At 41.3% G+C, this 17,007-nt stretch overlaps 1 protein-coding gene across 1 annotated transcript in view; it reads left to right on the plus strand.

Moving 5' to 3' along the window:
- LOC309568316 (uncharacterized protein) overlaps window positions 1-17,007 on the plus strand; it is a 240,500-nt gene that overhangs the window by 48,746 nt on the left and 174,747 nt on the right. The window lies entirely within an intron of this gene.

Here is a 17,007-nt window from a genome sequence, read left to right on the forward strand (position 1 = left end):
TGATAGGCACCTCTGAATTCAGTAGGCAGCATGTCAGCCTAGCACAGGCCCCAGAAGCTAGTGGAGATAACTGTAGTAGCAGTGCCTACTAAAGGGATTTCCAGCTTCCACAGGTACCCCAAAAGTATTGCCATAACTAAACTTCAGTTTTAAAGTAGTGCTTGTAGGCAGGTGCAGTCTGCTTCCTTCACTCTATATTGCGCCCACCTGGAGCGGCATCACAGCCTAGAGAGGAAGTCAGGGGAAGCTCAGTTTCTCTATGGCCTCCTGGCTCCTGCAGGCAGCATTCAGGTTTGCTGCACTGCATTCAGATGACTCTTGGTGGTGATCTTGGGTCAGCAGAGTCTTTTTAAGTCACTGCTTCTAGGTTTTGGCTTGAATTTGTGCAAGCAGGTAGTGTGGGGACAGATCACCCATCTGCCAGGGACAGTACTAGTGGCAGTAAAAGGTTCCAGATGAGGAGGGAAAGAGTTAGGTTTGCAACTTCTTTGGACTTCTTTCCACTTGGGCACAAGAAGGCCAGGCTGCATTCTGCCCCTCCTGATAGGCACTGTCAGTTCGGTAAATAAACTAAGTTGCGCTATATGTGCTATAAATGGCAATGAATGTCAAATTATGACACAATCAATGATGTTAAACTCCAAATGAATGTCCTCTTAAAGTCCAGGATATTATCCAAAAAATCATACACAGTCCAAAGTGGAAAATCCCCAAGTCAGAGAATAGGCCACCAATGATGTAGTCTCCTTACCAGATGAAGGAAAGGAAATCGCCCAAAAATCAAGATAGATAATAGGTCCACCAGCCTCAGATCAGCGAGCCCACAATCGTCTCAATGATGAATGGCAGTCATGTAAAAGAAATACAGGCTTCCATAGCATAATACTGTATAGTAAATATCACCCTAAGGAGTGCACACCATCACCAGAGCCAACCAGATGAGGATGAAAGTCAAGCACCCACACCCCTAAGTTCCAAATGCTTACCAGAGGCAAAGGATAGAAAGGACACAAAAAGGCCACCAAAAATTGGATGATCACTCCCAACACCACTGCCTCTTACCAAATCACATAAGGGTATGAGCCAAATATCCCATGGATGATCCTCAGGAAAAGCAGTAGGTGGAACAATCACTCCGAGTCGCAACACAGTAGTCTGGCTGATGGTGTCCTGTTCTGGAGGTTGATGTGGAGCTCCTCTGATGAGTCTTCTATGGTTGGGTGACTTCTGACTCTTCCCAGCACGGTGACCGGACATGAAGGGGGAAATCTCTCCCAACTCTCGGCTTCTCTTCCTCCTGCTCACAAGTGTCCTCAATCAGGGAAAGTTCCCCTTAAAGTGTCATTCCACCTTGTGGGGGGTCCTAGGCCTGCAATGTGCTGACTGTAGACATGAAGCTGATTCTGCTCTGACCTGTGTGAGGATCTTCTCTGTCTCTCCTCCGTGTCCCCGATGGAAGATGGAGGCTTCTTGTCCTGGCTGAGAGGTGTGAGGGCCGTTCTGTGTCTGCACTATGGATCTGGGAAGTTGCTGCTGGATCGCACTAGTTAGTGCAGTTATTTTCCATATTTACTGTCAGTTCGGTAAAACCTGCTCCAAGCTGTTGAAATTTGTGAGTGTTCTTCTTGGTTGGGCTGTCATCCCAATGGGCTAGTTGTGACCTGTCTTTGCTTTAATTCAAAACAAGTTCTTACATTGCACCTGGACTTTTGTGTTTTTGCCACTGCACCCACCTACAAGGTATTGCCAGTGCAATCTGCCCATGCATTTTATTCTTAGTCTCCCTGCAATGTTCCACAAATACCCGTAGATCCTGCCAGTGAAGTCCACCTAATGCAGCTTCCTGTGATGGTGTGGCAATGATGCTGTACTGCTCTTGAATTCAAAGTGGAGTTGCCATTTGCATGTGAGCTAGGCCTGCTTGTATTATAATGGGATGAAAAAGCGTTTCAGGCATTGTCACTGCTGATTTGCAAATCTGTAGCTTGTCAATCAACACCTGGTTCAACCTAGTCCTGCCCACTACTTTCTGGATTGGCAGCACTGCCTCTGTTGCTGAAGCCATCCCACTGTGAGCTGCAGTGTCTGGGAGGGGGAGTGTGCAAGACACAAAGGTATGAGAATTTGGCTCAGTCAGGGAAGGTTAAAAAACATTTTTGTTTACTTTATAAGGCTTCTGGATCATATAGTAACTGGTTCGGGACTTTTTTATAATGTCATATAGAAGCCTTTAGTTGTACATTAAAGCCTAACATCATTTATTAAAAATACTGTCTAGAAATTGTGCAGGATTCTTCGCGGTTCAACCAGTGTGAGTCCATGGATATGTCAACTTATGGTAGTTAACTGGTGGTAACAGCTTAAGATCAGGAGGGTTTCTCCTATAAGAGATTTACTGAATTCAGGATTCCAATGGATTTTTATTTCTGTATCTATTTCATAATGCTCTTCCTTATTGAGCAATTTTCTATTATCTTACCTCTGATGCAAGATCTATGACTTCTGCTTGCTCACATCTATTCTTGCTTTTATCCTCAAGCTAAAATCTACAGTGTGATTTTGCTTAGAACTTTATTTGTTAGATCAGCCAAATTTAACAGGTGCTTTGTACTATGAGGACGTAGCTGACTAGATATGAACGGAATGGAAAGGATTGTTTTTGTAAGCCCCAAATCTGTTAAATTTTGCCAATCTAACAGTAGAAATCTAAGTAAAATTTAATTGTGTGTGGCCACTTGTATTTTGTCTCCAAATGGAACGTCAACAGATCTATGACATCATGGTTGTAGTATTGCCTTTATTTCTGCAGAAGCTTTAGCAACCTTTTGTGAGCTATTCCAGGTTGAAGAATTATTGTTGTTTTAGGCTGAATATTTCTCCGAATTAGTATCTTAGCAAGCCTAACATCTGTACGTCTGTCACATCAATTGTTCATATATATATATATATCAAAATTATCAAAAACATACTGCAAATATCTAAAATAAATGATTATTAGTCCACTTTCACGTGTTTCTTCATTCATTCATAAAAATAGTGCAGTCTTTTAATAGTGCCATGCTCTTTCACTTTAAATAGGTGCAAATTTTCTGTGCTGTGCTCCCCGTCAGTGATCCCACTCACTCACTGACTTCCGTGGACTCTTAATTGTATGCAAGAGTCATGCACGCCTTTTTTTAAATATCCTTGTGTTTTGCTAGGATTTGTAGTCCTCCTCGGTGGTTCAAATGGCGATGTATCTTAGGAATGTACATCTCTCACATAGTACAGAGGGGAGCACAGCACAGAAAATGTGCACCTATTTAAAGGGATAGTGCAGACTTTTAATGTTGCTGTGCTCTATTTTTATGAATGAAGAAATACTTGGAAGTGGGCTATTATTTATTTCACATACTGTATTTATGTTTTTGGTAATTTTGATATATGTTTTGCTTTTCATACTATATATATATATATATATATATATATATATATAGTATCTCACAAAAGTGAGTACACCCCTCACATTTTTGTAAATATTTTATTATATCTTTTTCATGTGACAACACTGAAGAAATTACACTTTGCTACAATGTAAAGTAGTGCGTTTACAGCTTGTATAACAGTGTAAATGTGCTGTCCGCTCAAAATAACTCAACACACAGCCATTGATGTCTAAACCGCTGGCAACAAAAGTGAGTACACCCCTAAGTAAAAATAAATGTCCAAATTGGGCCCAATTAGCCATTTTCCCTCCCCGGTGTCATGTGACTCGTTAATGCTACAAGGTCTCAGGTTTGAATGGGGAGCAGGTGTGCTAAATTTGGTTTTATCGCTCTCACTCTCTCATGCTGGTCACTGGCAGTTCAACATGGCACCTTATGGCAAAGAACTCTCTGAGGATCTGAAAAAAAGAATTGCTGTTCTACATAAAGATGGCCTAGGCTATAAGAAGATTGCCAAGACCCTGAAACTGAGCTGCAGCACGGTGGCCAAGACCATACAATGGTTGAGTGCACGTGCTCAGCATCATTTCTAGAGGTTGTCTTTGGGAAATATAAGTATGAGTGCTGCCAGCATTGCTGCAGACTGGTTGAAGGGGTGGGGGGTCAGCCTCTGAGTGCTCAGACCATACCCTGCACACTGCCCTAAATTGGTCTGCATGGCTATCGTCCCAGAAGGAAGCCTCTTCTAAAGATGATATGCAAGAGATCCTGAAAGCCGTTTGCTGAAGACAAGCAGACTAAGGACATGGATTACTGGAACTATGTCCTGTGGTCTGATTAGACCAAGATAAACTTATTTGGTTTGGATGGTGTGAAGCATGTGTGGTGGCAACCAGGTGAGGCGTACAAAGACAAGTTTGCCTTGCCTACAGTCAAGCATGGTGGTGGGAGTGTCATGGTCTGGGGGTGCATCAGTGCTGCCAGCACTGGGGAGCTACAGCTCATTGAGGGAACCATAAATGCCAACATGTACTGAGACATACTTAAGCAGAGCATGATCCCCTCCCTTCAGAGACTGGATGGCAGGGCAGTACTCCAACATGATAACGACCCCAAACACACCTCCAAGATGACCACTGTCTTGCTAAAAAAGCTGAGATAAATGTGATGGACTGGCCAAGCATGTCTCCAGACCTAAACCCTATTGAGCATCTGTGGGGCATCCTCAAATGTAAGGTGGAGGAGTGCAAGGTCTCTAACATCCACCAGCTCCATGATGTCGTCATGTAGGAGTAGAAGAGGACTCCAGTGGCAACCTGTGAAGCTCTGGTGAACTCCATGCCCAAGAGGGTTAGGGCAGTGCTCGAAAATAATGGTGGCCACACAAAATATTGACACTTTGGGCCCAATTTGGACATTTTAACTTAGGGGGGTACTCACTTTTATTGCCAGCGGTTTAGATAATATTGACTGTGTGTTGAGTTATTTTGAGGGGACAGAAAATTTACACTGTTATACAAGCTGTACACTCACTACTTTACATTGTAGCAAAGTGTAATTTCTTCAGTGTTGTTACATGAAAAGATAAAATCAAATATTTACAAAAATGTGAGGGGTGTACTCATTTTTGTGAGATACTGTGTATATATAGTATTTCAGGCAGAATTTCAGGTTGGTGTGTAAAGGCAGAAAACTTTCTACATTTTTTCTTTTTAATAATCACAAGACTCATTACCGACTGACAGTATAGGAACAGTGGTAGAACATAGAACTCAGCTCCCAACTCAGCAATCTCTGAAGTTTAACCTCTTACCTTAACCTTTTAAATGTATCCATAATAGCAAAGGTCATTTTTCTGCAGCCCTTTAATTCTGGAGTGAATTGGCCCTTCAATACTTTAGAGTACTTTGATATTATTTCTAGTTTCCCATACTCATATCTATTTCACCACATTAGTTCTTTATCATGCTGACCATACACTTGCCAGTTTTGGAAGCTTTCCATAAGTTTTGAACACTTTGAAAGTTTTTTAAGCTTTCTAACAGCTTACAATAAATGATCCCAAAGAATTGAACAGTCTGCATCAATAACCCATCTGCTCTTTCAATCGTTTTGAATGATCAAAGCATCCGAATTTTAGTTGGAGAACAATCAAAACCAATGCGTTGTCATTTCAAAAGGTATTTTTGATTAATTTCTACCACGGTTTTGATAACATGATTTTCAGTTTAGGGATCAAAGGTCACCTGAAGTCTGAATGTATGCTTCTGATAGGGAAAAGGGAACAGACATTTTATTTAGCAAACATTTATTTATGATTATCAAACATGTATTTATGATTAAGCAGATATATTGTATGTATATGTTGTGAGATGTCTAGATTGCTATCTAGGCTTTTGAAGACCTGTTCAGCTAAACAACTACTTGGAAGTGACAAGTCTATGTTAATGACCATCCGCATATCAACGAATGTCACCACAAAGAAACTTTAGAGAGCTAGGTGCCACCCACTTCAGAATGTATAAATTATATTAGATGTCCTAGCCAGTCAGAGCAATGTTTATCAAACCAACAGAATGTAATGTAACTGAATTACTCTCCAAAAATGTCTGCACCAACATGTTTGTCTAATAAATTTAATTTTCAATTTGGCTTCAACAGTCAAAATGTTACTGAAACCCATGAGTTTTGGGGTTTCCCCTACACTTCCAACTGTCTAACCTAATATATTGCATGTTTTTAGAAATGGAAGACGATGTAAAGTAAGCCAGTTTACAGTTAATCCTCGGAAAGGACATCCTTGCACCTGATAAAGTCCAAAGAGTGGTAAAACAACGAAAAAGGGAGCAGAAGGACCTTAGTTATGAGGATTGACTACAAACATAAAACAATAAAAGAGAAAAAATGAGGTAAAATGGCGCTGCCTATAAAAGGATAAATGGAAGGGATAAAAGTAATCAATTCCTAATGTGCAATTAAATGTAAAATACTGTGATCTCTATAAGAAAATAAATAATTAGATAAATTGTGATACAAAATACACATAAATATATAACTTAAAAATAAAAAGTAAGCACATATGTAGTGAACTTAAAGTGATATGTGCAAATAAAGTGACAATAGCACAGTGCTGGTGTGGTTATATCCAATACAGTCACCAAAAGATATTAAATAAATATGTTTAAATATATATAAGTCCAAACTCAGTCCATAAAGTGCTTGAAAAAACTGTGATTCAAAAAAACATGGTGATTCAATATTATTCAGGGGGTGATCCGGTGATAAGTGTGGGGTGGGAACAATCATGCACCCCTCCAGTGTATCCCGCACTCACCAGAGATATATACCCCTACAGGCTCCTAGGAATCCCAATAATAGGCTTTCAGGTGGAAATATCCCTGGGTGTCCTCTCTCAGCGCGGTCAGGAATCCCCAATAAGCAAGATCACCTTATTACTCCATTCTCCAATGTAGGGAGATATCCCAGGATAGCATATAGAAAAAGAAAGACCTCATATGGTGAAGTACCGTTTGATCCGTTTATTAAATCATAAAATAAGACAGGTACTCACATTTAAAAACGAGCAGGTACAGCATAAGAAGCAGTAGGGGCCGCGAGTCCCTTGTTGGCGGCTACTTCCGGGACACTACGGTAACCAGCGACCGGATCTGCGTTCCAGTGGGGCGGAAATGACGTAACCACGCACGACGCATTTCGTCACAGCTGACGTCATCAGGACTTATATATATTTAAACATATTTATTTAATATCTTTTGGTGACTGTATTGGATATAACCACACCAGCACTGTGCTATTGTCACTTTATTTGCACATATCACTTTAAGTTCACTACATATGTGCTTACTTTTTATTTTGAAGTTATATATTTATGTGTATTTTGTATCACAATTTATCTAATTATTTATTTTCTTATAGAGATCACAGTATTTTACATTTAATTGCACATTAGGAATTGATTACTTTTATCCCTTCCATTTATCCTTTTATAGGCAGCGCCATTTTACCTCATTTTTTCTCTTTTAACATTTGATATAGCCCCTTGGGACTATATTTTGAGGTGGGCTGCAGCCTTACTTCCATCCATAAGCGTGGAATTCCTACCTTTTAAACATAAAACAATGTCTCCCCAGAGAAGAGGCACTTAAGAGGGGATATGATCACAATATACAAACCTTTAAATGAAGACTGTATTATTGGAAGAAAACTATTAATCTTACATTTTTAATGAAGACACAAGGCCACACAATGAAGTTGGACAAGAAGCAGGTTAATCTTAAACTGCATAAGGGACTCTTTACTGTTAGAGCGGTAAGGATGTGGAACTCCCTTCTACAGTTGGTGGTGTCAGCAGAGAGTTTAGATAAATGAACCACTTCAATACATTTTTACCCCCTTCCTGCCCAGGCCAACTTTCAATGCTTTCGCTATTTGAATAACAACTACCCGGTCATGTAACACTGTACCCATATGATATTTTACATTTTTTGAGACAGATAGAGCTTTCTTTTTGTGGTATTTTATCACCACTGTTTTTAATATTTTTTTTTTTTTTGCTAAACAAATGAAAAAAAAAGACCAAAAATAAAAAAAGAGTAATTTTCTCCTTCACTAATGTGCGCTGATGAAGCTGCACTGATGGGCACTGCTGATAAGCAGCACTGATAGGCTGCAATGATGAAGAGGAGATGATAGACGGCACTGATGAGCACTGATAGGCAGCCCTGATGGGTACTGATTGGCACTGATGGGGCTGCACTCATAATTTTGCCCTGATTATCAGTGTAAATGTGTGCTGTCAAAATTGCCAGTTAACAGCTCTCCTCTCCTCTTGAGGAAAATAATTCCAATAGGTTTGTTTACATGTGATCAGCTGTGATTGAACACAGGGCCACTGTGGTTAGTCCTTTACTGCAATCTTTGATCAGCTGTGTCCAAAGGAGTGTGCTGGATGTGCGACCCAGGGGGCGCGCAGGGCATGCTTCCGGGAGGACGTCCAAATACGCCCTCCCAGAACTGGATGACTGCGCTGTAGCCATCTTTTGGCTATAGCACAGTTGGGAAGTGGTTAAAAAGGAAAAAACTTTTAGATGCGTTTCTTAGTGAACAAGATGTACAGGGGTATTGAAAGTGGTAGTGACATAAGCATACACACACAGGTTGAACTGGATGGACTAGTGTCTTTATTTAACCTTTCCAACTATGTAACACCATGTGAAAGGCCAGAAATTAACCAAAGTTCCTGTGCCCTCTGACCTTCTGACTGCTTAACCACTTCCCGACTGCGCACAGTATATTTACTGCGGCAGTCGGCCCCGGCCAGGCAGAGTGACGTAGGTCTACGTCACTCGCCTGTCACTCCTTCTAGAGCCAATAGCGGCTCGTTCACGGAGGAGTGCGGGAGTGTGACTGGCAGACCCGATGTCCGCCGGTCACACTATGATCGCCGGTACAGCGGGAGAAAGACAGAGCGGCTTATGTAAACAAGCCGCCTGTCAGTTCTCCCTGTGTAAAAATGAAGATCAGACGGTTCTACTACTATGTAGAACCGTTGATCTTTGTTTTTACACCAATAGCAATGTCCCACTACAGTTAGAAGCACGCCCCTAGGACACACTTAACCCCTCCCTGTCCAATACAGTTAACCCCTTCCCTGCCAGTGTCATTTTTGCAGTAACAGTGCATATATATAGCACTGATTACTGCAGTAATGTCACTGGTACCCCCAAATGTGTCAAAAATGTCAGTCAAGGGTCCGATCTGTCCGCCGCAATGTCGCAGTACCGCAAAAAAAAATCGCAGATCGCCGCCATTACTCGTTAAAAAAAAAAAACACCAAAAATGACAAAAATCTTTCCCTTTGTTAGTAAACGCGATAACTTTTGCGCAAACCAATCAAAATACGCTTTTTGCGATTTTTTTTACCAAACATATGTAGCGTAAAACAAATTGGCCGAAAATGTTAAAAAATTTAGATTTTTACTTTTTTTTGGGGGGGAATTTCATATAAAAAAAAAGTGAAAAATATTGTTATTTTTGCAAAAATTGCGCTCTTTTTTTGTTTATAGCGCGTGATCAAAAAATCGCACAGGTGATCAAATACCACCAAAAGAAAGCTCTGTTTGTGGGAAAAAAAGGACGTGAAATTCGTTTAGGTACAGCGTCGCACGACCGCGCAATTGTCCGTTAAAGTCACGCAGTAAAAAATCGCAAAAAAACCCCTGTTTTTTTAGCAGGAAAATCCTCCGGTGGTAAAGTGGTTAAGCAATGGTGGTTTACATATTTTGACTCTCACATGTCCCAGTAGTGCTTCTCAAATCAGTCACATAACTACCAATTAAAAGTGAAGTAACTGCTACACTTAAAGTGGTTCTAAAGCCCTAAGGTTTTGCACCTTAAAGCATTCTGTGCATTAAGGTGAAAAACCTTCTCTGCTGCAGCTGCCCCCCAGACCCCCACCCTTTTCCTTACCTGAGCCCATCTGATCCAGCAATGTGCACAAGCTCAGTGGCACCCGCCACTGTCTTTCACCTCATTGGACAGATTGATAGCCAATATCTTCTGCTGCGGTGAATCAAATCCAGTGACATGGGAGCGGGGCGGGGGGGGGGGGGCAGGGCCAAATACTGCTGTCTTTGTTAATAGAGCAGGGGGACTCAGGAGCAAGCACGCACAGGTGCCCCCCAGGGAAAGCCGCTTGAATGGTGCCCGATGAAGAGAAGCAACCTGGAGCACCGGTGGGGTTCCCAGAAGAAGAGGATTGGGGCTGCTGTGTGCAAAACCATTGTACAGAACGGGTAAATATAGGCATGTTTGTTACTTATTTTTATTTTTTTTAGCTTTACAACCACTTTAAGGTATAACCATAGGCAATTCATTAAAATGTTGGATAGAGTGGAGAGCAATAGGAACACCTATCAGGTTTTTATTTCTGTCTGTGCCCCCATTAGGAATATTCACCCTATTTGTCATGCTTATGATTATCCCCAGAAATTAAAGAAAATCCCAAATTTTGATTTTTCCCCAACCCAGAAATAGAGGGGGGGGGGGGGGTCTTCCTTTGGTACCTTCTTTGCCTTTAATTCTACTTTAAAATATTTTCAGAAATTACTTGGTAATTTAGTGCTGACTTTTTTTTCTGTAGCTCCTTTGATAACTTTGCCATCAAGAGATCTTACAAGCAAATATCCTTTCCAAATTCTCATTAGTGCATAGAGTGGGGAAGGAAGGAAGATAAAAAAACAATATGTTTTTGGATTGTAAAAGGATAGAAGAGCACATGGAACAAACCCAGACAAAATTGTAAGTTTTTTTACAAACTCTATGCAGGTAGCACTGATTGTGGAAATCAAACCCAGGACTGCCAAGTAAGAAGAATGCCACAGAATGACTTAGGAAGTTACACTTTGCTTTCCAGTGTGGACTGTTCTTAAAAGATTTAGCGCTAATGAAGTACAAGAAAGGAGATTTCAAAATAATAAAATGTCCTGGAACTAAGAAAGATAAGATGGATTTCCCTATACTGGTGCTGTACTGGTGCTGTGTACAGATCTCTTGTCTCTTATCTGAACAGCCTTGATAAAGAGACATAGACAGGAAGACAGAGGGTTCACAGGATCCCGATTTTAATAGGTTAATGTGTATTTAAAAAGGCTATTTCATGACTGCTAATTTAAAAGATGTTTACCTGATTACTACATTAAATGTCAGGGCAGACTGAGCACATTCCCTATTAGGGAAGGTTATCTCATGTCAACATATGGGAGAGGAGAATTTATCATTTTATATTGCTCTTTATTAGTTTGAGCATTTTGTATTCAGACTTACCAATAGTGAGATGTCTCAGTTGCACTTACTTGTAGTGAGATGTGCCAATCCTTGACCACTTTGCCACGAGGACCAACTAAAAATTTCCCTTCAACGTAATTGTGATCCAATGTCTAAAGCTAGCCAAAGATAGATTGAAATTCAGCCAGTTCAGCAGGGACCAGCCGAATATTGATCCATGTAAGGCCGTTCCTAATCTAACAATCAACTTTTGTTGAACAGGAATATTGGAAACTTTTTTCGATTGATGCTCTTGCCAGTAGCTGGAGGTATGAAGGAAAGATTTTTACGTGAAGCAGGAGTTTGGTAGTACATGGGATACACACGATCACAGGTAACTAATAGGTTTAATGTTGTATCTCCCCAAAAAATACTACATTTCAGCTTTAACCACTTAAGCCCCGGAGGATTTGGCTGCTAAACGACCAGGGGGTATTTCGCGATTCGGCACTGCGTGACTTTAACGGACAATTGCGCGGTCGTGCGACGCTGTACCTAAACGAATTTGGTGTCCTTTTTTTCCCACAAACAGAGCTTTCTTTTGGCGGTATTTGATCGACTGTGCGATTTTTTGATCAGGCGCTATAAACAAAAAAAGAGCGTAAATTTTGCAAAAATAGCAATATTTTTCCCTTTTTTTTATATGAAATTCCCCCCCAAAAAAATTTAAAAATCAAAATTTTTTAACATTTTCGGCCAATTTGTTTTATGCTACCTATGTTTGGTAAAAAAAATCGCAAAAAGCGTATTTTGATTGGTTTGCGCAAAAGTTATTGCGTTTACTGACTAAGGGAAAGATTTTTGTCATTTTTGTTGTTTTTTATTTTAACGCGTAATGGCGGCGATCTGCGATTTTTTTGCGGTACTGCGACATTGCGGCGGACAGATCGGACCCTTGACTGACATTTTTGACACTTTTGGGGTTACCAGTGACATTTCTACAGTAATCAGTGCTATATATATGCACTGTTACTGTAAAAATACACTGGTAGTAAAGGGGTTAACTTTATTTGAGAGGGAGGGGCTGTGTGTGTCCCTAGGGGCGTGATTCTTACTGTGATTGGCTGTGGCTTCAGCTGTATGCAGAGTGATCAACGGATCTACATAGTAGATCCATATGATCAGCTCTCATACAGAGGGGAGAATGACAGGCAGCTTGTTTACACAAGCTGCCTGACTTTCTCCCTCTCCCCCGCCGATCGCAGAGTGGCCGGCGGACATCGGGTGACGGTCCGCCGGTCACACGCGCGCGGGAGCGGGAGCGCGCCTCCGGCGGCACGCGCTCGCTCCCTAGACCCTCACAAGCTAGTGACGTAGCCCTACGTCACTTTGCCTGTGAGGGGCTGACCGCCGACGTAGATCGGCGTGCGGCGGTCGGCAAGTGGTTAAATATGCAATAGCTAAAACCCCCAATTGTTTATTTATTTTAATTTTTTTTGCCTTGTTGAGTATATTGCACAAAATATTTCCAGAGTGAGGGGAAATCACCTTAGAGACAGTTATCAACCAATGAGTTATCCCCACTATCCTTGTATCATCAACAACTAAACAATGTTGCATTTGTCATCATTTTCGGTCCAGGTGACAACAGAGTGTGAGCAAAGGCCCACAAAGTACACAGAGGTGATCTATCTCTGCTGTTGTTCATTTGCTATAATAAATCAGGTGTATGAAGTTATCTTTGGGAGCCTGGTCTCCTCTTCTCACTGGCAATGTTTATTGCCAAATTTCAGATTAGCCGACGCAGGCTGTGGCCTTGGGACAAAATCCTGTTGCTGGCTGTCAGTCACAGATACCTGTGTTTAATAAAAAGCTCCAAATGTCGGTCCTGCCTGCCAGTGTAATCCAGATGGGTCCTCATTGTTGCTGTCTCTGCACTGTCTGTACATTTTTGTTGGTGGAAAATTGTACTTACAGTTCTCTCTCTTGGGGTCCAGACACTTACAACCAAACTGCTAGGTGAGTAGGATGCCATTCTCTAGTCATCAGTCGAGGTAGTTAGTACCAGCTGCCTCGGACTGTCTTGGGTGCCCAAAAAATCTAATCTTGGCCATTCAAGTAGCTGTGCTGGAAGGGAGACATTTTTAAAAGTTTTAGGATGTAATTATTAAATAATATCTGTAACGGATTAACCGGCACCCCGACTGGGTACCTCCGCACGTATGTTCCTAGTGCTTCCCAAGGGCACCAAGCACTCCACTGGACACCATAACCACCTCAGACCCCACAAACTGCCACAGCTTGGTTGGGGTCTCGCCGCCTCCTACCCACCCTGGACCTACGACAAGGCTCCAGGTTCCAGTGGGTGAACTTCTCCTTCCCCAGAGAGTGAAGCAGGAACCAGCTCTTACAAGAGCTTAGTGATTATCCAAGGGAATATGAAGAGCATAGCAATCCCTTGTAGCAGATTCTCCCAAACATGAGTCGAGACTTCATGAAGGGGTAAAACAGACTGTTTATTGAACAGACACACATACTCCATTTATACACACATGAACACATCCCCCTGCTGATCAAATTACTACACACAGGTCAGGGGTTGAATGATTACATTATCATATGCAGATGAAAGTGTACACAGGAACAGAATTAACCTAAACAAATTATCTAGCTATCTGGACAGAACAATGTGAGGTCATTAACATTAGACAATGGGACAGGCACAATCCACATTCCATCTCAATACACAAACAATAGGACAAGGCTGCCAATGACAGTCTGTGTGTCTTTATCACTTTGAAGCACATGGAATACATATTATCTCAATACACACACAATAGTTAAAGCCTGTCTTTCACTACCAGTGACGGTGAGCAACATCACAATATCTAAAAAAAATCAGAAGCTTATCTGCCTAAAATGTAATAATGCTATTTAGCAAACACAGTAACTAAAATAATGTACAAAATAATAAATTATATTTACTCCCAGTTTAGCTGTTGAGAATTCCCAGATATGGTAAAGCTATTAGGAATAATTCACCAACACGTGAGGCCACTGCTTCTAATTGCACATTGCTACAGAATAGGTAAAAATACAATCTACATACTAGAGAGAACTGGCAGTCCTGGTATTCCTGATATTGGTGATGGTAATGCATTGGGGAACATTGCTTTGTTTATGTCCAATGTCAGGATAAATGGATGACCTCCTTTTCTTTTGAAAAGCATAGAGTTTTGCTCATTAATGCTACCACCATCATGGGATGCATTCATAATATGGATGTTGTGCATCTTTTAACATTTTCTTTGTAATAAATTATAATTTAACTGATGACAATATATTTTACTATAAGTTGGTACCAAAAGTCCCCTTTCTTCTGTTTTTTTTTTTTGAGTGAATACGCCCCCCATACGCCCCCCAGTATATAACATAGCCCCGCCAAAACTCTAGCACTGTAATACAGAGGCTGTGGAAGAGAGTGGAAGCATTTGTGTTTCTCCTGCTGCTTGTAAAGCTCCAGTGTCATTTTGCAACTATTAGTGTGAGGAAAGGGATATGCAGTGTAGTTAGGGTACTATATACCACTATAGTTAGTTTCAAAAATCTAGTTTTTGTAGGGATAGCTTTAAGTGTCAGGGTGACCGTAGTGTAGTTTAGGGTGAACTGACTCTGCCATGTCAGGGTGACCGTAGTGTAGTTAAGGGTGAACTGACTCTGCCATGTCAGGGTGACCGTAGTGTAGTTCAGGGTGAACTGACTCTGCCATGTCAGGGTGACCGTAGTGTAGTTTACGGTGAACTGACTCTGCCATGTCATGGTGACCGAACTCTGCCATGTCAGGGTGACTGTAGTGTAGTCAAGGGTGAACTGACTCTGCCATGTCAGGGTGACCATAGTGTAGTTTAGGGTGAACTGACTCTGCCATGTCAGGGTTACCAAACTCTGCCATGTCAGGGTGACCCCACTATGCAGATTCTGGTTTAGGGGTATACATATATACATGTAAAAAAGGTGCGTACCACTAAATGATAAACACAAGCAGCGCTAAGTATACATAAACTCTATATGAATAAAGCTCTCCTTATACACAGTCCATGCATAAGATAGTGAAACAAAGTCCAGCATGAAAGAAGTCCATCACCCTAACAGGATTCCAATGGGGTTGTGAGGAGAAAGTGTACACTTTATAGCAGATGCCGATCAGCCTCCACCACACCGCGTGCTCAACCCAAAGGTAATACTCTTACCGGATATCAAAATATCAAAAGCCCATAATAGGTGATGTTCTCTCACATAACTTCATCGGACTCAGCATACATCAATCACAATCATGGCTGCAGTGTCCTCCTTCCGGGTGGGCGTGTCCTCGGAGACATGTGTTTCATCAGCTGAACTTTTTCAAAAGTTCGATCATCCCTAATGACTGTCAGTCACCGCTGTCTGCTCTGACCCCCCCCCCCTCGCTCACTGGAGAACTGGGCCGTGGAGGGGATGGGAGCAGCCGGCTGAGCCAGTGATGATTCAGGCTTCTGGGCGGATCCAGACTTCATGGTCGCAATCTTGCCTGAGCCTGGACCGGCTCTGTGACGTCTGTCTTATGAAAACAGGTCACAGGAGTGCAGAGTGCAACTAACTTCACTCCTGTGATCCACAGGAGAAGTACAACCAAACAAGCTTTGGCTGTACTTCTCCTTTAAAGGGTAATTCCACTTTGGTGGGGAAAAAAATAGTAAATAAAATAAAAACAATATAGCGTATACAATTGCGACACAAATCATTGTAATTTAATTTTTTTATAAATTACCTTTCCTTTTGAATCTGCAGTAATTTTCAATATGCAATATGGCCACCTGGAACTGTTCTGTACACAGAAACATAAGTTCCTGCTTGTGTGATTGGCTCACCAATTTTCCCAGAAGTCTGCTTTTTGGCATCCCCTGCAACAAAAATGTCATTTTTAGTGAGCTACTCCCAATAGGAACACGTCTAAAAGGATGCAGACCCAGCAGATTTCCTCATTATAGCCCTGCAGCTGCCCCAGCTGATAGATAATTATGAAACCACTCCCATTTGACCCACTCAGCACAGAGGCACAGAGGAACAAACAGGGATTTCTTCAGAATAACAAAAGGTAGGAATCTGCAACAAAGTTTGTTAAAATCCTTCTTGTAATGTACATAGTTACGCTTTAAATTGCATTTTTTTATTTTAAAGGACCAACAAACCTAAACCTATTACTATACACCAGGGAGCTACTGCAATAACAGTGGTATGTAACATTTCCTATAGCTGCACAAAACATATCTGACATTTATATAATTTTGCCAGATAATGTGTTTATCTGTATATGTATTAATAAACAGTATTTACAAGATCCGCAGGAAGCATTAGGAATAATGTAGAACAACATCCAATTACTTAATACCAGTCATGAGTATGGAGGTTGCTATAGCTAAGAGCCTTCTTCTAAGAATGCATATTGCCTGGCAGTCATGCTGAAGCTTTGGCTTCCAAATCACTATACAGGAATACATAGGAGATAAGGAAATCCGATTTTCTTTTTCTGCATGTTTATTCCTATTCAGTGACTCACATTTATAGAGAACAGGCAATGCGAATTTAAGAACGGTGGCCAGCAATAGCGGCTTCCATATTTTGCCTATGACAAGTGTACTTAAGGCCCCTTTCACACTAGTGCGACTTGTCCCGCGATTTTGGACCGCAAAATCACATGACAAGTCGTTTTCCATTATTTTCAATGAGCCCCATTCATATCAGTGCGTTTTGAAGTCGC

The sequence above is a fragment of the Pelophylax lessonae genome (genome assembly GCF_965119305.1).
Source record: "Pelophylax lessonae genome assembly, chromosome: 12".
In the NCBI taxonomy this organism is placed as follows: Eukaryota; Metazoa; Chordata; class Amphibia; order Anura; family Ranidae; genus Pelophylax; species Pelophylax lessonae.